Genomic DNA, 20,972 nt, shown 5'->3' with positions numbered 1-20,972 from the left:
CCACTCTTTCTTGGTGGGAATGACCTTGTTGTCCTATTATTAATTGGCGCTCTTTTCTTATACTGTGCTTAGCCTGTACACTGCTCTACTCTGCTTGTCAGTTGAGCAGTATAGAAAATTTTTAATAAACTATAAAATAGCCAGTTTTTGAAGAACCTAAATAAGCCAAAATTGAAGCATATAATAAGTTGTTTTAATTTATATTAAAAGGCTCATAATCAAAAGAAAATAATGTCCAAAAAATGGCATAAGTGGCAGATAAACATGTTTCTCACACGGTAACATTTAAAACCATATACAATCAACAATTTTAAAAAAATTGTCCAATATTCACCGAAAACAAAATCCGCTCGATATTCAGCGCTGTTTAACCAGCCAGGAACAGTCAGTTAAATAGCGCTTAATCGACTATCTGCAAATGTATAATCTCCAAAACTTCAAAGGTTTGGGGGATTATATTAGACATCCAACTAATGATAGAATCTCAAACAAATTATTTGAGTAAAAATATATTTTTTAAATAGTGACAATTGAGAACAATCAGATCGTTCTTTTTAACAGAACACTTTCATAAGCTGGTATAGGCTATTGTTTAATCTCAATTGGACTATGGCAGTGTCCTGTATGTTAGATTAAATTTAAGACTTGTTAATAAATTGCAGTAGCTGAAAAATACTGCAGCTAAAATGATCTATGGTCGTTCCTGATATGATCATGTGATGCTTTTACTTAAAAGCCTGCACTGGCAACCAGTTTCTGCTCAAATCGATTTTAAGATTGCTTGTACTGTATTTAAAATCTTATAGGTGAGTTGTTCTTCTCTTCTTCCACAGTTAAAAGCTTATCAAGCCTTTCAGAAGAATTCTCGTTGTTACTCTACTCTTTTAGGGGCCCATTTACAAAGGCGCGGGAGGGCTAATGGATGGGTAGTGCATGCCCAATTGGCACTACCACCGGGGTAGCGCACAGACTTCTTTGAAACAGATAAGCGTTCTTCAGGTCCTAAGATTTGAATGGAAAATTACTGACTTGATGTTATCAATAATGTGCAAGCAACTAATGTAATTGATTAATAAAAAAACTTTCCAAAAATTATTAGAGGAGGTTTCTCTGACCTATGAGGACGTTCACATGGCTGTTTGGGTTGTAACAATATGGACAACAAGCCGAGCATCTAAGGTCTTTTCCTTCCTCTAAATTAATTAATTGACTTCGAAATCTCTATATAATAATTGGTCAATCTGCCTCCCTGGATGGCTGGCTAGCTGGGTTTGTAACAGCATGCAAATGAGCTTACATCAGCTCGCCTCCAGTGTCCCCACCCTCAGTGTCCCGCCCTCGCTGAAAGATGAAATGATGTCAGAGGAGGGCGGGACACTGAGAGGGAAGGAAAGGGAAGGCTGGAGGCGATGCGAGCTGAGCCTGCCATCGCTGCGACCTGAGGGAAGGAAACGGGAGGCTGGAGGAGACACGAGCTGAGCCTGCCGCCACTACGACCTGAGGTAAAAGGAAAGTTTTAAAGGCAGGGTGGCAGGAAGGAAAGGAGGCCTGTTGTGGGAGATGGGGGCGGGCAGGTGAGGGCTGGGGTTGAACTCGACCTTGGGTGCTTAAAAGGGGGGCAGGTGGGGGCTGGGGCGAGTCACCGGGCATGGATGGGAGGGGAGGGGAGAGGAGAAGAGAATCGCTGGATGTGAATGGGATGGGATGGGTGAGGAGAGGAGAATGGCTGGACATGGAGGGGAGGGGAGAGGAGAGGAGAATCACTGGATATGGATGGGATGGGAGGGGAGAGGAGAATGGCTGGACATGGAGGGGAGGGCAGGAGAGAGAGGAGAAATTGCTTAGACAATAGCCTTCCTAGGGCCCGTTTCATTTTTCACGAAAAGGGCTTTTTTGCTTGTCTTTAAATAATTTCATTGAACAAATATAATCTATTATTCTTGCTTTTATTAATTATTTGAGTATTCTAAACAGCAAGATACTTGCCATTTTAGTTTTCAATAAGAGTGGTACATTATAAAAATGCACTTGCCTTTTTATTACGGCTACTTCACAGAGAGTTATTAAATAATGATCCAGTCGGTCTAAATGTGCCAACATTGTCCAGTTCAGCATACTATTAGCCACAAAGTTCATACAAAGTTAATTATGTTCAATGGAAAATAAATCTGTTGGCTCAGGCTGCTTGCTATGTGAATATTCCATCACTGTTTCATTATTGCTACCAAGTATTACATATTAAGGGCATTTGCTTTAAACGTTTTGTTTTAATTTTATTTTTCCAGTCCTTACATGCACATGGTTTTGCTTTTTAAACCCAAAGATGAATCTTAAGGATGGTTGAACAATTAGGTATAAACTGTGTTGTTTCTGACTTTACCTATTTTGGACTGCTTTGGGTCCTGCTGATCTATACATATGTTGTCTAGAATTTTGGAAGATGGAAATGAGAAAATAAAAATTAAATTTTGGATGTACTCTGTAGAAGTTTTTGTTTACTTTTACAATGTGTGTATGGATGTCTGTTCTGATGTGTGCAAATGATAACATTTGAATAACTGTCTAAACTTATGGCTATGATTTCTGAACATGCGGCATCATTAAAGGACAGACTTTTAAATGCCTAGTTGGGTATATATGCTAATCTCAACTTTGTCAAATATTTCAGACATATCCATGTACTTGCTCCCATGATATAACTGAATTCTACTATTCTCTCTCTCTCCATATTTTCAAATCTGAGCCACATTGAACCGAGTTTGCATGGGATAATGTGACATTTATATCACATTATCCCATGCAAACTTTTATCCACCACCTTTTAAGACACTGCCTATCCAGCTGGATGGTGATGGCACAAGGAAAGCAAGTTTGGTTCAGTGAAGACTTACTCAAAATAACCTGTTCCTTAGTTGGGCTCTAGCATTACCATTTTGAAAATGCGATCATACCATGCCTCTGTGGTTATGTACCACTTATAAGTTAAAAGATGAACTGGCTTTCTTGAAAGATTTGTATAAACTTTGAATGCATAAGTAGGGACACAAACATACACTTATTTATTCAACATCACAATTCCTCATGTACAGCCACAAAACAACATTTTAGGGTGGATAGTATTTACAATGAGTTCTTTTTATTATCGACCAGATAGAAGAGATAAGAGAATTCAGTTTTGGCGCAGTTTAAGTCATCACAAGAACAAAATATAAGAAAACCAATGGACTGCATCAGGGGCTTATAGCCCATTTAGTTGTGTTTAAACAAAAGAGATCTGCATGAAACAAAATATTTATTTTTATTTTGACTTATAAAACCACTTGTCCCTGAAACATGTCTCAAAACAGAATAATCCATTTGTGTATCTAAAATGTAAACGTCTACAAAACAGATGAAGTGAAGATGTGATTCCATGTGCCTCAATGAAAGGAGAGGTTAATTTAATTTTATTTCCATTAAATTCAGTATATTCCATCTTTATAACACCAGGCTTCCAGTCAACATTTCAGGAAAAATAAAAATACAGAGGTCAGGACTTCACAAAGGATATTGCCTAATATAGGAAGTCTAGGGTTAGCAGATCCTTCTCAAGGAGTCCTATCGTCAGAGGGAGAGACTCATTCTTTCCACTAAAAGAGTATCATGTTCCATCCCTCCCTGACTCTCTTTAGGGATCCTCCACACGTAGTAGATCCACTAATTCTATCAGGTTGTCATCAGGAATCCTTCCCCTTACGGTACCTTTCCCTATCCTCTCTCCTCTGGTTCTTTTTTGAAAATTTGGCTCAAGTTTTCTTCTCCTTTCTTTTTGCTCATTTGGATCCAGGACTAGAACCTGGTGCCAGGAGCCTTCATTTATAACCATACCTATTTTATATCACTCTCCCACTACCCAAAATTTACATACTGCAGGCCTCAGCTAGGTCACAGTGCCAATACCAGTGCTCCTTCCACCACCTTGCAATCAGGGACCCTAAATCCACTTACCAAGTGTTGCCTTGGTAAGTGGATTTTCAATACGTTAGTGTTTAACTTTCAAAAAGGAGACTATGATAAAATGAGAAGAACGGTGAAAAAAAACTTAGAAGAGCTGCTGTGATGGTCAAAAATTTACATCAGGCGTGGATGCTGTTTAAAAATACCATTCTGGAAGCCCAAGCCAAATATATTCCGTGTATTAAAAAAGGAGGGAGGAAGACCAAACGACAGCCGGCATGGTTAAAAAATGAGGCGAAGGAAGCTATTAGAGCTAAAAGAAAATCATTCAGAAAATGGAAGAAGGAACTGACTGAAATAATAAGAAGCAGCATAAGGAATGTCAAGTCAAATGCAGAGCGCTGATAAGGAAGGCAAAGAGGGACTTTGAAAAAAAGATTGCGTTGGAGGCAAAAACACATAGTAAAATTTTTTAAAGTATATTAAAAGCAAGAAGCCGGCAAAAGAATTGGTTGGACCGCTAGATGACCGAGGGGTAAAAGGGGCAATCAGGGAAGACAAAGCCATAGCGGAGAGATTAAATGAATTCTTTGCTTCGGTCTTCACCGAGGAAGACTTGGGAGAGATACCGGTGCCAGAAATGGTATTCAAAGCTGACGAGTCGAAGAAACTGAATGAAATCTCTATAGACCTAGAGGATGTAATGGGGCAATTTGACAAATTGAACAGCAGCAAATCTCCTTGACCAGATGGTATACATCCCAGAGTACTAATAGAATTGAAAAACGAACTGGTGGAATTATTGTTAGTAATTTATCTTTAAAATCAAGCGTTGTACGAGATTATTGGAGGGTAGCCCATGTAACGCTGATATTTTTAAAAGGTTCCAGAGAGGATCCGGGAAATTATAGACCGGTGAGCCTGACGTCGGTGCCGGGCAAAATGGTAGAGACTATTATAAAGAACAAAATTACAGAGCATATTCAAAAGCATGGATTAATGAGACAAAGCCAACATGGATTCAGTGAAGGGAAATCTTACCTCACCAATCTATTACATTTCTTTGAAGGGGTGAATAAACGTGGATAAAGGTGAGCCAGTTGATATTGTGTATCTGGAGTTTCAAAAGGCGTTTGACAAAGTACCTCATGAAAGATTCCAGAAGAAATTGGAGAGTCATGGGAAAGGAGGTAGTGTCCTATTGTGGTTTAAAAACTGGTTAAAAGAAAGAAAACAGAGAATAGGGTTAAATAGTCAGTATTCTCAATGAAGAAGGGTAGTTAATGGGGTTCCCCTGGGGTCTGTGCTGGGACCGCTGCTTTTTAACATATTTATAAATGACCTAGAGATGGGAGTAACTAGTGAGGTAATTAAATTTGCTGACGACTCAAAGTTATTCAAAGTTGTTAAATCACGAAAGGATTTTGAAAAATTAAAGGAGGACCTTACGAGACTGGGAGACTGGGCGTCTAAATGGCAGATGACATTTAATGTGAGCAAGTGCAAAGTGATGCATGTGGGGAAAAAGGAACCCAAATTATAACTACATAAAGCAAGGTTCCACGTTAGAAGTCATCGACCAAGAAAGGGATCTAGGTGTCGTCGTTGATGATACATTGAAACCTTCTGCTCAGTGTGCTGCAGTGGCTAAGAAAGCAAATAGAATGTTAGGTATTATTAGGAAAGGAATGGAAAACAAAAATGAGGACATTAAAATGCCTTTGTATCGCTCTATGGTGCAACCACACCTCAAATATTGTGTTCAATTCTGGTCACCACATCTCAAAAAAGATACAGTGGAATTAGAAAAGGTGCAGAGAAGGGTGATGAAAATGATAAAGGGGATGGGATGACTTCCCTATGAGGAAAGGCTAAAGCGGCTAAGGCTCTTCAGCTTGGAGAAAAGGCGGCTGAGGGGAGATATGATAGAGGTCTATAAAATAATGAGTGGAGTGGAAAGAGTAGATGTGAAGCGTCTGTTTACTCTTTCCAAAAATACTAGGCCTAGGGGGCATTCAATGAAGCTACAAAATAGTAAATTTAAAACGAATCAGAGATGATTTATTCACTCAACGTGTAATTAATCTCTGGAATTCGTGGCCAGAGAATGTGGTAAAGACAGTTAGCTTAGCAGGGTTTTTTAAAGGTTTGGACGGCTTCCTAAAGGAAAAGTCCTAAAAGAAGTTCTACTATTTTCTGGTATTGCATGTTTGCTTTTGAGTAGAATAGCGCCATACTAGTGAGGCAGTATTTCTAGGATAAGCAGCATAAAATATATTGTACTATTTTAGGATCTTGCCAGGTACTTGTAACCTGGGATTAGCCACTGTTGGAAACAGAATGCTGAGCTTGATGGGCCTTCGGTCTGTCTCAGTATGGCAAAACTTATGTTTTTATGTTCAACAAAAAGCAAAAATAACTATTGAATAAACACTTAAAGTATTCAGTTTTTCTCATTTGAAACTTCCACATTTTTATTTTTCAATTTTTTTTATTTTTTTTTCAAAGAACAGGGAGGCATCAGATAACCAAGAAGGCAAGCTATTGAACCTCTTATAGCACAAAGCTATTTCAAGTCCAAGCTTTTTAAAGCTCTCAGCAATCATTTGCCTCAATGTCCCTATGACTTTATTTACCTTGTGTGCTTATCTTTCAATAAAATAAAAATATAACAAAGCAGTAAAAAAAAAAAACAAAGCTGTTATGACAACAGCCTTCAAACTTCATAATAATACTAGAAAAGGAAAAACACAACGATCACTTAGCTTATCAAGACGTGGACTCAGCGCTGTAGAAATTGAATAAAACATCCAATATTCGCTGAAAAATTTTACTTTCACAGGGAAAGAAACGCCATCACGGTGTACTGAAGAAAACGGGCTAGATTGAGCCTTGTCCTGACCCAGTCCCCAATGCTCAGAACCTAATGCCGATGTTAGAGCTGATTAGTAATGGACTAGCCCCGGCACTAATCAGCTCAGAATGTTTAGAGGGTTTTAGAGCAGGAAACAATGTGCGCACCAAAGATGGCCTGCAAATTGTATTTAAATATAGTCAAATGGATGTTAATGAGGTCCTTTGCTATTCTATCCCAATTCTAAGAGAACAATGCACAAACAAACCCTGCTCTTAATGCTAGAAACCTACCGCCAGCTCGGAGCTGGCACTGGGGGATTTGAAGAGAGGATTTCTTTTGATTCTCTGTTTAAAATCTGCCCGTTTTGATTTGTTTCGGAAGCAGAAGGAAACCTGTGCAAGCCTCGAAACACTAGTAGTGAGAAACAAATGTCTGTGAGTCCAAGCAAACATGAAAGTGAAAGGGCACATTGTCACTTGTTTTCTGCAGTTAAATATAAGCCTTTCAAGTGAAAAAAAATTATTTTTGAAACCTTATATTTATAGGCACAGAAGAACAGTGCTTATCAGTGCTTTATATCTGGATATGCCTGGACGTGCTCACAAGAACTGCACTTACTGCAAAACTCTTGTGCACATGCGCCGGGCACATTCCTCTTCCTTACTTTCAGTCTCATAGTGCACATATAATTTGAATTTCATTATCTCCGAGCATTGGAGGGCTATGTATCTGTGCTGTTCCTGCAGTATGGGAGGGGGGTGCTGTTTGCTTTAATGCTGGAGCTTTGAGCATCAGGCTTCAGTAGGGAAACTCTTCAGTTCTTAAATGTGCCCTTACCCATGAAAATGACAGTATTCTGTACACCTATGCACTCAAGGGGCACACATATGTATAACCACACCCTCTCCAAAAGACATACACAATATGATACCCACAAGCAAGCATTTTCTGGAGTAGCCCCCACACTCTGGAAAGCACTGCCTGAAAGGCTCCGTTTAGCACAAGACTATCTGTATTTCAGGAAGCAGGTGAAAGCTTGACTGTTCAACCAGGCCTTTAATAGGAAAAGTAACTAACTTGTTAATCTCACACATATAAGGAGTGACACGGGCTGCACAGACTGCAGTAGGACATGTTTATCCAGCTGACATAATATTTAACCATCTTTCTGACCTCATGTGCACCTTTCGTTAAATTATTCCCCTTATTTTCTAACTGCTCGTATTCTCTTACCTATATATATGTTCCATCTTTGCTTATATTCTACACTGTAAATTAAAATGTTCTAGTACGTATTGTGTTGACATTGTAAATAGTAAAATATATAATAGTTTGAATTATTTGAATATTTTTACTGCTGTAATTGTCTATTGCTCATGTTTGATTTATTATTACTGTACATCGCCTTCAATGAATTCCTTCAAAAAGGTGGTAAATAAATCCTAATAAATACATAAAAGAATAAATCAACATGTGTTATAAATTGATCTTTATGTTTTTAGAAGATGTATTGTTTTGCGTAATACTTGAAACAGTTTAGCATTTTATTAAATTGGATTTTGGATTTTACTTTAATGCAATGAGGGGTCCTTTTATTAAGGTGCGCCGAAAAATGGCCTGCGCTGGTATAGATGTGTGTATTGGACGCACACAGGTCCATTTTTCAGCGTGCCTGCAAAAAAGCCTCTTTTTGGCAGAAAATGTATGTGCGGCAAAATAAAAATTGGAGCGTGTCCGTTTTGGGTCTGAGACCTTACCGCCGCTTAGTGGTACAGTCTCACGCATTAGCACAGCTTAATAAAAGGGCCCCATAATATGTAAAATGACAAGTTTTTCCTGAAAATACCTCCTAGGTTTTATCATTTCTCTTGCAACCAGGCAGCAGAGAGTATAAGTGTCCTGAATTGGCATACAATTTTCTGTCAATTATGACTAGTCTTGCCATCAAAAGCTCTTCCAAGAGAGATACTGAGAGAATACATTGATATCATGAGTGCTTGCAGTATAAATCAGCTTGCCCCTAAATTGCAGGAAAATATCTTATCTTTACTTCTAAATCGTTACTTTCAAAATGATGGAAGGTTTCCTTTATGGTCATTTTACTCTAAAATAAACAAGCCCTTTGCTGTCCTACAATGCCTTTAAAAGCATTGCCTCTATGTGTAACCCTAATGACCTCTGTTTTTTCACAGCAAACTAACCCACTCCTGGTTCTATCCCATGGCATTCCAGGACTTGTAGTTCCAATTTCCCTAAGAAAGCATGCAAGTGTCTATGAATGCAGCAGTGTTAAGCCCATACTGGTTACCCTGTTCTGAAAGAAAACAGAGGCAATTACAGTGGCATACAGTGACATTTATAGCAGGAGATTCAGTAGGTGTCCAACCTCAGCCTTCGCCAGGTCAGGTTTTCAGGATTTTCACAATGAATATGAATGAGATCTATCTGCATACAAATAGATCTCATGCATATTCGTTGGGTAAATCCTGAAATAGAAAGAAACACATTTCCTCCTATACAGTGCAAATAAGACAGCAGATATAAATTCTAAAAGTGGACATATTCCGAACACTAAAATTAAAATAAATTGATTTTTTTTACCTTTGTTGTCTGGTGACTGTTTTTCTAATCATGTCGATCCCAGTCTCTGGTTCTGCTGTTCTCTATCTCTTTTCTTAACTCTGCTTCCAGAGTCTCCTGTAGATGTATTTCTTTACTCTCCTTGTTTTATCCACTTCCTACCCTGTGTCCATAAGTAAGAGCTGGATCCTCCATGGACTTGACTGAAGAAGATATAGAGTGGATCCAGCTTTTGCCTATTTGCTCCATCCATGTCCACCATTTCTTCTCTCTACTCCCCTACCTCCATCCATCCATGTCCAGCAGGAGTAGCCTAGTGGTTAGTGCAGTGGACTTTGATCCTGGGGAACTGAGTTTGATTCCCACTGCAGCTCCCACTGCAGCTCCATTGCCCCTGGTACAAAATAAGTACCTGAATATATGTAAACTGCTTTGAATGTAGTTGCAAAAACCTCAGAAAGGCAGTATATCAAGTTCCATTTCCCTTTCTTTCCCTGCCCCTTCCCTCCATCCATGTCCAGCATTTCTTCTCTCCCCTCCATCTTTCCATACCTAGCATTTCTCCTTTCACCCCTCCCCTCCATCCATTCATGTCCAGCATTTCTCCTCTCCTCTCCTCCATCCATTCTTGACCAGCATTTCTCCTCACTCCCCTCCCCTCAATCCATCCATGTCCAGCATTTCTCCTTGCTCCTCTCCCCTCCATCTTTCCATATCCAGCATTTCTCCTCTCGCTCCTCTCCTCCATCCATTCATGTCCAGCATTTCTCCTCTCTCCCCTCCCCTCCATCCATGTTCAGCATTTCTCCCCTCCCCTCCATCCATCCATCCATCCATCCATCTCTAACATTTCTCCTCTCTCCCCTATGAATTGCTACCCTGAGAGGGAAAAAAAACAAGCATTAGTTTACTGCTTCAGCATGGAGGATCCATGCCCTTTACATACTATATCTAAGACCTAGGTACAGCTACCATCTCTCTAATTCTCCTCAAGAAAGCAATCAGACAGAGGGAGGGATTCTGCTCCTCCCTGCATGCCCTGAGGCAAGTAATAACTACAAAGCTCCAAAAGGCATTGAGAGCAAACCAAAAGTGTTCATAAGGGCTAATCACAGAGGACTGCAGAAATACAGGGATCTTATTCATATACATAGCCTAATAAATACTGTACACAAACATGATGCTCATTTTCAAAGCACATAGACTTTGCAACTTTGTAACCTATGCAACTTTGTAACTCTATATGCTTTGAAAATGAACCCGTCACATCTGTCACACAAAGACAGCAAGAACTGCTTCAAGAAATGGAGGCAGAACAGGCGTGCCAAGAACACTTTTTACTGCAACTTAGTAAAAACGAGATGCAGTTATGGAATGCATTACCCGCAGACTTGAAAGCAATCAACGAAACAACTATCTTTCGAAAATCTCTGAAAACATTCTTCTTCAACAAGGCCTATAATGAACATCTATAATCTCACTAAGTCGCCTCACCAACCAACTCAATCACAAAAGCTCACCTTATACAACTATCCTAATCAATCCCTTACTTCTTCCCTCCTCCCTACCTGATCGCTACACATTACTAATTGTATCTGATATCTTGTTATGACAAGGTCAACAAATCTGTGTAAGCCACATTGAGCCTGCAAATAGGTGGGGGAATGTGGGATACAAATGCAATAAATAATAATAATAAAAGGGTCCCTACGTACATCTCCAAATTGAACTGAGGATTTGAATCTCCTTCTGGAATAAGGTCTTGCGGTGATCTTTCACAAGATGAAATCAGACCAAATGTTGCCATTTCCCACATTGCATTGTTAAGGATCTCTTCTGGGACTGAATTAATCTGTCTCATTTATCAGTTTAGTTTAATTTATTAAGTTTGATATATCACCTCTTGGGCATCTGCACAGTTAAGTGATTTACAATTTAAAATAAGTACAACTAAGAACAGGTACAGAAAAGAGAGATGTCATATTTTTATTTCTATCAGGTACCTGTAGCACTAACAATAACTTGCCAGAGCATTGTTTTATTTGATTCTCTGTGGTACGGTTAGGGAATAGATCTCAATTCTTTTTTGATATATTTTAGATTGGATCTTCAGGAAAGGAAAATAATGAAATAGAGAAATTACCGAAAAACATAACAGGATTCAAAAGAGGTTTGGACAAGTTCCTGGAGGAAAAGTCCTCAAACATTATTAGATATACTTAGGAAAGCCATCACTTATGAGTTTTGAGAAATGTGATTAACATTTTGGGATGTTTTGGATACTTGTGATTTGAAATGGTCAATGTCTAAGACATGATGCTGGCTCAATGAACCTTAATATGACTCAGTCTTATGAACCATTGGTCTGATCCAGCATGGAATGTCTTATTTTGATAAATAACTCATTCTGTGACATTATGAGATTACATAAATTATTCCCCTATTTAACAAAGGTCAATGTATTATATATCTCTTATCTCTTTGACAACATATATCATAAAGATCAACACGTATAACTGCACTATCTCTAATATATCCAGAAATGCTCTTTAATGTCTTTTGCTCTAAAATCATCATGTATTTCACCACCATGTAACCCAAAACCCTCGGTTAAACCAATTGTATGTTCTCTTCTACCTCCATCACCCTTGAAGAATTGTAAGCCACATTGAGCCTGCAAAGAGGTGGGATAAATGTGGGATACAAATGCAATAAATAAAATAAAATAAATAAATATTGGTTTTAGTACAACTCTAACACAAAATATTTTTTCCATTCCTTTCCTTTTCCAGAGCTCACCTGAGATTGGAAGGCAAGCAGGTTGAATGTTACGTCTATGAGACAAAAGTGTATTATTTGATTAATATAGTGGGCTACAAGAACTGGAAGGATAATATGAGTAGGAAGACTGTAAATGTTTTAGTGAATGTGAATCCCAGAGTTTTTTAATGAATTGAATGTACTCCCACAACATGTCCAGCAATTCAACACTCTATATATTGCTTTTCTACTCCCACTGTGTTCATGATTATGGATGCCTCATTTCAACAAACATAGCATGCTCTTAAAATGCCCCTCTTTGAGAATGGCTATAATATCTATATTTTCTCCAGCAACAAGGAGCAGTGAAAGAAAAGTCTGTTATTTTACAAAATGTGAATTCAGTCTGATATAGTACAATGAAGCCCATGTTTCAGGCTTTCTTTTGTGCATTAAGATAAATAGTATCAGTCATCTATGAATAAGCATTTATTCTTTTGTTCCTACATAATGGTCAGTTTCTTCTGATTCACAATAGCATTCTTTCTACTTTCCTAGATAAATGTCAGTAACACTTAACTATTGATTCTGTAACTACAGTTAACAAGATGTAGGTGAAAATGTGGGTACTGAAGTGGCCTTCCTGAAGAACACCCAAAGCATCTGTGAATGTCTCCAAAATACAGGAGTCAGTACATTGGGAATAAAACTGCACCACCTGCCCATGGTATATTTTCCAGAAGTATGGTTGTAAAATATACCACAAAGTTGGATGTGGATAGGTGACCATTCTAGATTAAGAGCTCATGATGTCCAAACCTGGATGGGGACTAAATATGGGATCAACATAAGAAAATGTTTTTCAAAGACAGGATGGTCATTCTTAGAAGGCCATCCCAGTGGAGATTCTGGTGAAAAATGTGGTTCAGAATTCAAAAAAACATGATTCAAGTACAGAAGAGCCTTAGCAGAAGAAGAGAAGCAAGGATATAAATTTGATTACGCACAAGCTGTGTGGGTTTTATTTTGGGAGAGAAGAAGGGAAAAATTGTGTTTTCAACAGCCAGTTTGACAAACTTGAAATTGTTTTTTTTTTAATGAGAGTGGTTTCAAATACAAGGATACTTTTTTTTGTCATTGCCCCTTATGGATATCCTCTGTTATCAAATTAGAACAACATGCCTCTTAGTTTTACTTTTAAAGTTTATAAGGATTATGGGCCCTTTTTACTAAGCAACAGTAAGTTCAACATGGGCTACTGCAGCTGCCTGGTAGTGCTTCCCACCCCTAGAGTGCTGTCATATCTGGTGCTACAAAAATATATTTATTTTTGTAGCACTGGAATGTACCTGGCGGTAATTGGGCAGTGAGTATTGTGTTCACTTCTGGTCGCCGCATCTCAAAAAAGATATAGTAGAACTGGAAAAGGTGCAGCGAAGGGCGACTAAAATGATAGCAGGGATGGGACGACTTCCCTATGAAGAAAGACTAAGGAGGCTAGGGCTTTTCAGTTTGGAGAAGAGATGGCTGAGGGGAGACATGATAGAGGTATATAAAATAATGAGTGGGGTGGAACAGGTGGATGTGAAGCATCTGTTCACGCTTTCTAAAAATACTAGGACTAGGGGGCATGCGATGAAACTACAGTGTAGTACATTTAAAACAAATAGCAGAAGGGGGGAGGATGGAAGGCAGAGAGAGAACTGCCAGACTGGTTCTGGTCTCTTTTATTGCTTGGAAGTACAGGTGTTAAAACATGCACAATATGCCCAATCTGGTCTACTTACACGGACATTCCCAGGGATCAAATTAGGAGGGGTGGGGGGAAGAGTGTCAGAGCTGCTTGCGTTCTCTCCCAGAGGCCTCAGTTAGACTAACTTTCAGGTTAGGTCATGCTGACAATCATCATATATAAACCAGTAGACATTTTTAAAGCACAAGAACAGCCTGACAAATGTCTTCCAACAAACCAACCTAATAAACATAGCAGCATATCAATATTAGTATTTTTGCAAAAGCTGCTCTAAACAGAAGATGTCAATATGGTGGTAATTTCCTTATGTTTTTGTTTATTTGGTACTTGGTATACTGCCTTTCAGAGGTTATCAATAGAAATCAAACAAAATAAAACATAGAAAAGAAAGTAAGATGATACCTTTTTTATTGGACATAACGTAATACATTTCTTGATTAGCTTTCGAAGGTTGCCCTTCTTCATCAGATTGGAAATAAGCAAATGTGGTAGCAGATAGTATATATAAGAGAAACATCAAAGCATTACTTTGACAGTCTGACAGAGTGGGAGGGTGGGGGTATGCATGGGGACATCAAAGCATTTCATTGATATTCTAACAGGATGGGTGTTGGAAGGTGAAAGGAGGGTAATAAACAGAGAAATACAACTTTATGGTTTATAATGGGTTAGAAAACCCAGGTCCTTGTTAAGTCCTGTCTGTTGGGTGTTAAAATATTCAATCATTCTTATTTCAAAGGTCTTACGTTCCTGTATTGTTTTAAAATTACCTTTCAGTATTCTTACTGTGAAATCACTGGTGCAGTGTTCTGGTCTTGTAAAGTGTTGGCCCACAGGGGTGGGGGCTTGACTGGCACCGGCTATTTTCATGTGATGTCTGTGCAGATTGAATCTTGTCTTAAGCATCTGGCCTGTTTCTCCAATATAGCATCCTTCATTACATTTTTTACACTGAATGATATATACCACATTGGAAGATGAGCATGTAAAATAGTCCCTTATGTTGAATATTTTCCCTTGTGAATGACTGTGGGGTCTTGTGAAATGTTTTGGCATAGCTTGCAGCTGTATGTGTTACAGGGAAATGTGCCCTTTTCTTTTTCAGTCTGTGTTGGGAGTTTACTTCTGATCAGCTTGTGTTTTAAGTTTGGTGGCTGTCGGAAGGCCAGCACTGGTGGGGATGGGAATATCTCTTTCAGTAGTTCATCCTCCTGGCGTAAGGGCTGTAGGTCTCTTAGGATTTTCCTCAGTTTCTCCAGCTCTGGGTTGTATGTCACTACAAGGGGAATTCTGTCTGTGTCTTTTTTTCCTTTGTACTGTAGCAGATTTTCCCTGGGTGTTTTGAGGGAGGAGGCAATATTCTTGGAGATTATTTTGGGGTTGTAGCCTTTCTGTTTGAAGGATGCAGTCGGGGTTTCAAGGTGTCTGTCTCTATCCTCTGGGTCCGAGCAGATACGGTGTCACTGGTGTCAGCTAAACGCGCTGTGATTCGCCGAGAGAGACCTGGAGGGGCATAATCGAAAGGGACGTCCAAATAGTTTTGATTTGGGCGTCCTCGTACATCCTGATCCCCGATTCTCTCCGACGGTGGTCAAGGACGCCATCACAAAATCTGAAGAAAAAAACGTCCAAGTGCTCATCAGAGACATCCTTTTTTTTTTTTTTTTGAGTGAAGGACATCCAAGTGTTAGGCACTTGAAAGGACATCTCTGACGAGCACTTGGACGTTTTTTTTTTCTTCCAATTTTTGCGATGGGCGTCCTCCTCTGCATGGGTCCCGCTCACAGCAGCTCCAACGAGAGGTGCAGACCTCCCGTTAGGTTTTCCACGGTGCATGGGGTCGGAAAACGGCTGTGCATGTGCCTTGCAATACTAATTAGCTCATTATAATAACTTTCAGATCACTTGCATTCCGTTTTCATTAGCTGCTACTGTGACAGGAAAATGGATCGGACTCAGAGAACCCTTTTGTGCATGTCTTGTTTTACTACTTGCTCACTAGACTGGCTAGAACTGGTTTAAAAACCACTTTCCTGGCTCATTAAGTTTAGTGCATCTGGCCCTGAATCTTTGAAGCATTTCTGACTCTAAATAAAGTGCTCATCCTGGCAAACATCAGACTCAGTATGGAGCACTGTTTGTGTGGAAGAAGGAAAGGATGAAATGTATCTCCCCAGTGAAGATCTAATTCAACATCTTTCTGACCTGCTAGATAAAAAGGATCCTGTGTGCCTGTGTTTAGGATTTAATATTTAATCTAATCTCTCCTCTTATATTTCACCAACTTCCTATAAGGACCCAAAGCGGATTACAAATAAAAACGACTGGAACAACATCCAGGATCAACAGAGTTTAAATATAAGAGGCTGTTTTCTATATCCTCCTATATAATAAAACGCACCTCCAACATTCTGAAGCTGACTGCATGGCTGAGGCATTCCTGCTCTCTGTGTCCATCTCCTGAATTGACATCACGTACTTCCGGGTTCGTCACAAGCAGAAGTGACCAACCACACGAGGTTTCTCGGCTTCAGAATGTTGGAGGTACATTCTATTAAATAGGATTGGTCAGTTCCTTGAAGCACAGCCAGAGCTCAGCGTCCTGCACAGTAAGCTGCTCCTTTCGAAGTCTGACATCGCTGCACGTTGGTACAACGTGTAGTGATGTCATACTTCAAAAGGAGCAGCTTTGAACAGCACGGAATCCGGAGGATGAAAAATAACTTTAAAAGACCTTGGCTCAGCTGGTGGGGATTGGGGTCCCCCACCAGCCGAAGGAATATTTTTAAAGGCAGCGGCAGGAGGAAGCGGACCTCGGCTGGCGGGGGTTGGGGTCCCCCCGCCAGCAAAGGTAGGTGACGGCGGCAGGGGGCGGTCGGCACTGGCAGTGGTGGCCGGGGGGCGGGGAGACGACGGCGGCGGCAGCGGTGGCGGCGAGGGGGGGCTATAATGTGTCCCCTCAATCTAGCCCTGGCCCCCCCTACCACCGCATTTCAGATACACCCCTGACACACACACTCTCTCTCTCACACACTGTCTCTCACAGTCAATGTCTTTCTGTCTCTCACTCTCACACACTGTCTCTCACACAATTTTCAAAGCACTTAGCCTTCTGAAGTTCCATAGGTTTCTATGGAATTTTGGAAGGCTAAGTGCTTTGAAAATCTCACACATGTATCACATTCAATCTCTATGTGTCACACAGTCACTCACACACTCTCTTGGTCTCATACACTCAGTCTCACAGAGAGTCTGTGCCTCACACACACTCTCTCTCTTGCACACACTGTATCTGTGTGAAACACACTCTCTCTCTCTCTCACACTGTGTCTCACATACGCACTTGCACACACTCTCATTCTCACACACACACTCTCTCTCTCACAGACACACTCGCACCCAGACTCACTCTCTCTCTCTCTCTCTCTCTCTCTCACACACACACACACTCGCACATTCATTCTCTCTCACACACACAGTCACTCTCACATACACTCTCTCAAACATACACACTCTGAGGAAAACCTTGCTAGCGCCCGTTTCATTTGTGTCAGAAACGGGCCTTTTTTACTAGTCTTTCATATTTTTAGCTGTGAGGAATTGGAATGCTTTACCTTTGACTTTAAAATTATATAAAAAGTTTCAAAGGTGTTTAAAAGCTTTTTTATTCCAGAAATTAGTTTAATTGAGAATTCGTCTGGAATATTATACTCAATTATTGCTTTATTCTTGAGAATGCTCAATTATTTCTTATTGTGAGCCGCCTTAATAAATGCAATTTGTAATGTAATGTAAAATAAGCAAATTTAAAGCCTACATTTAAAAAAAAAATCATAATTCAAAGGAAATAAAACTATTAAATAAAAATGTCTTCAAAGAATGACGAAAAGCAAGTAAGAACTTTAAGATCATATATGTATTGGTAACAGATTCCAAACTAATATCACCTGATAACTGAAATAATTTTTCAATAACCTTTTATAATATACGCCAGACGCAGTGGAGAAATATAATTTCAAATTGTTTCTAGCTCATGAAATTTTGAAAGACTTTGGGAAAGAAAGCAAATAGACTAAACACCTTCAAATATTTTATAGATCAATGAATCGCCAACAACAAACGTAAAACTCATTTCTTTCCTAAAGCCAAAGAAGTGGGGCAATCTAATTCCTCTTTACTGGACAAAATATATGAAGCTGGCATTAATATATCACTTTACTTTCTTCAGAGAATTACTAACACATGTGTCATCTTACACTACTGAGGCTGATATTACAGAAAGATCAAATTAGGCAGCTGTTTTTGATTTAGCTCTACAATCTCTTGATTCTTAATTTAAAGGCATGACCACAAGGAGAACCACACAGAAACTTCGGAGCTTATTATCACATTATGAAAGAGCGTCCTTTTCTCTTCTCTCATTTACAGTCAAGAACAGATAAGACTTACATTAAAAAAAAAAAAAAAGAAGTCATATTAATCAGGCCGTCTCAGTGCATGCATATTTTAATGTACCAGTAGTAACAGGCAATACTTCTGTGTTATTCAAACAGTGCCAGTTTGGGTCTCTTCCAGGCTATCATTCTTCAGCAAACCTTTAAAGGTGGTGTATAATTATGGTACAGCCAGAGACCCCCCTACTGGAATGGTGGCGGGCCCAGTCATAGAGCTCAGGCCATTACAGACCTTGGCTGAGTCAGAAATCTGATGGCTGACATAACTGGGAGCTTACTGGAAAAGTATGGCCTAGTTTGTAGCCCGGATTGAGGACTTTCCTGTGAGCAGGATTGTGGTCAGCCATGGTGTGAGAAAGGAAAGGTGTAGCTGGATGCAGGGTCTTGCTTAAGATTTGTGGTCAAGCGAGCTAAAGACAAAACCATGTTAGCAAGATAGAAGCTACTCATTAGCATGAGCCAATCAGTGACAACCATGACATTAGCATAGATCCAATCAGGTATATCTACTGTCATATTATCCATATCCTGAGGGCACCTATAAAAATCAGAGTATTTCCTGGTTTAAGCTAGAGAGAAGGGTTGCCACTCTCTCTCTCCAAGGGAAACCAATGTGTCCAGCAGAATTGACAAATTACCTAATTGCTTTCCCTTGTAAAACCTTTAATTGGTAAAAGAAATTATAAAAGATTAGGAACTAATTAACACCTGTTTGCAGCCGGATTATTATATTCCTATAACTAATTGATTGTACGTGCCTGTTGTCAATCACTTATTTGACTTGTACCTTGGCAAATAAACTCCTCATTCCAAATGATGATTTGTGGGCTTCACTTAATGATGAAAGGCTGTAAGTATAAATGCTTTTGCTGTATCAGGCTATCTTTCGCTGCATTGTATAACTTGTAATCTAAATCCAGTTTGTCATAAGACTGGTATCTTTTCCTTAGACCTAACGCCTCTCTTAGTGGCAATTCCTTTTAGAACTTCACAACTCCTTGATTACCCCAGTACTGGTGCTATTTAGAGATGGAGTTGTTACAAGAAATTATTTATTTTGGGGAAAATAGCTCGAGAGCAACTCGCTACTGTTTATAATTTAAGAGCAGACGCTGTATTTATAAGTTTTAGGATATTAATTTCTCCACCAATCACCAAAGGTGATAATTGCAATAAATTAAATAAATTAAGTATCAGAACACAAAGAGATCGTATTTAGCTTCAAAAAGGTTGATTTAATATACAATTGCACACGAGAGGTAGGTTTTAAGAGATCTTTACAGGTAATCTGTGCATAAAATAGAACAAAGTAGCAGGTAGGTTAACTTACAAGTCCTTGTTACAAGCATGCTGTGGTCCAGCTGATTGATGAGCACATGTTTCAGGAGCAAGGCATCAGCGGACCCCAAAGAGAGCAGCAGGTCCCAAGAGGAGGCAGGTCCCAAGAGAAGCAGGTTCCAAGAGAAGCAAGTTCCAAGAGAGCGAGCTGGGCTGTTTCCAGGCCTTTTATAATGTTAGCAGAGAAGCATGGTGTGTGCATGTCCTGGATATTTTGCAAGGCATTATGGTTAATGTAGTCTGTTCACATGACCACATTATAAGTCCTTCCTTTCTGCACATGTCTGAAAGCTGATGGGAGGGGCAGGTATACCTTTGACAAGCAAATGTCCTGTTTATTGTCTCCCCTCTAAAGTCTTTGTCTTCAATGGGCTCTTCACACCTTTCCCACCTGTCTGTCTCTTTGCATCCTCTGGTTAGGTCCAATCTTTGTTGTGTTGATCAGAGGAATAGAGTCAATTTAAAACTTTAAAGCAGTCTTAAGTCTTTTGTTTAAGGAATGAGAAAAGGCAAGGTGAGGCCCCAAAGGGAGAGGGAAGAGGGCTTTTGGAATGAGACTATTTTCTCTGCTGCAGTGTCAAATATATATTTTTAAAAGATACACAAATATATTGGTGTATATATAATCCAGCAAATATGCTACATATTTCAGTAATAAACTGATACCATTACAGAGTCAGATTTAAGGTCACTTCAGCCTTCTTGTGGGTTTCTGAACCCCTAAATTTAGAACAGTGGCTATATTTTTTAAACGCTATTTATACACGTTACACATTCTATTTCAATAATATCTTGAAAATAGAAATGAAAGTACTCATGATAGAATAATAAAAAGGGCAAGGAAAATCTGTCAGTATAAACATTCATTCTGCCACTTCCTGCAGAGGCTCCTTACTCAAACACACCCATCCAAAAAGGAGCCCCAGTTCGTAAAAATAAGAGAAAGGCAGAAATGGACAAAACACAAGCAAACTGTGGCAGATATAAACATATGATATGTTAATTAATTGATATTTCTTCCATTACCGGTAGACCCTGACCCAGAGCCACAAAAACTAGGCATTCGCTACCACCCACCTAGAAGTACCTTTCATCATTCAAGAAAAGTTTAAACTGATTAGGGTCACGGAAAATGCATTTAACTCCAACATGTTCAATCACACATTTGTAAGGATAACAAAAGAACATTTCTGGGCAAAGGGTTAAGGCCTCTTGGTTCACTGAAAAATATTGCCACTTCCTAGTCTGAGTCTTCCAGCAGACATCTGGGAATATCTAATTTCTGTGCCTTAAA

Source organism: Microcaecilia unicolor, chromosome 9 (genome assembly GCF_901765095.1).
Source record: "Microcaecilia unicolor chromosome 9, aMicUni1.1, whole genome shotgun sequence".
NCBI classification, from domain to species: Eukaryota; Metazoa; Chordata; class Amphibia; order Gymnophiona; family Siphonopidae; genus Microcaecilia; species Microcaecilia unicolor.
Note: the sequence above shows the minus strand (reverse complement) of the source record.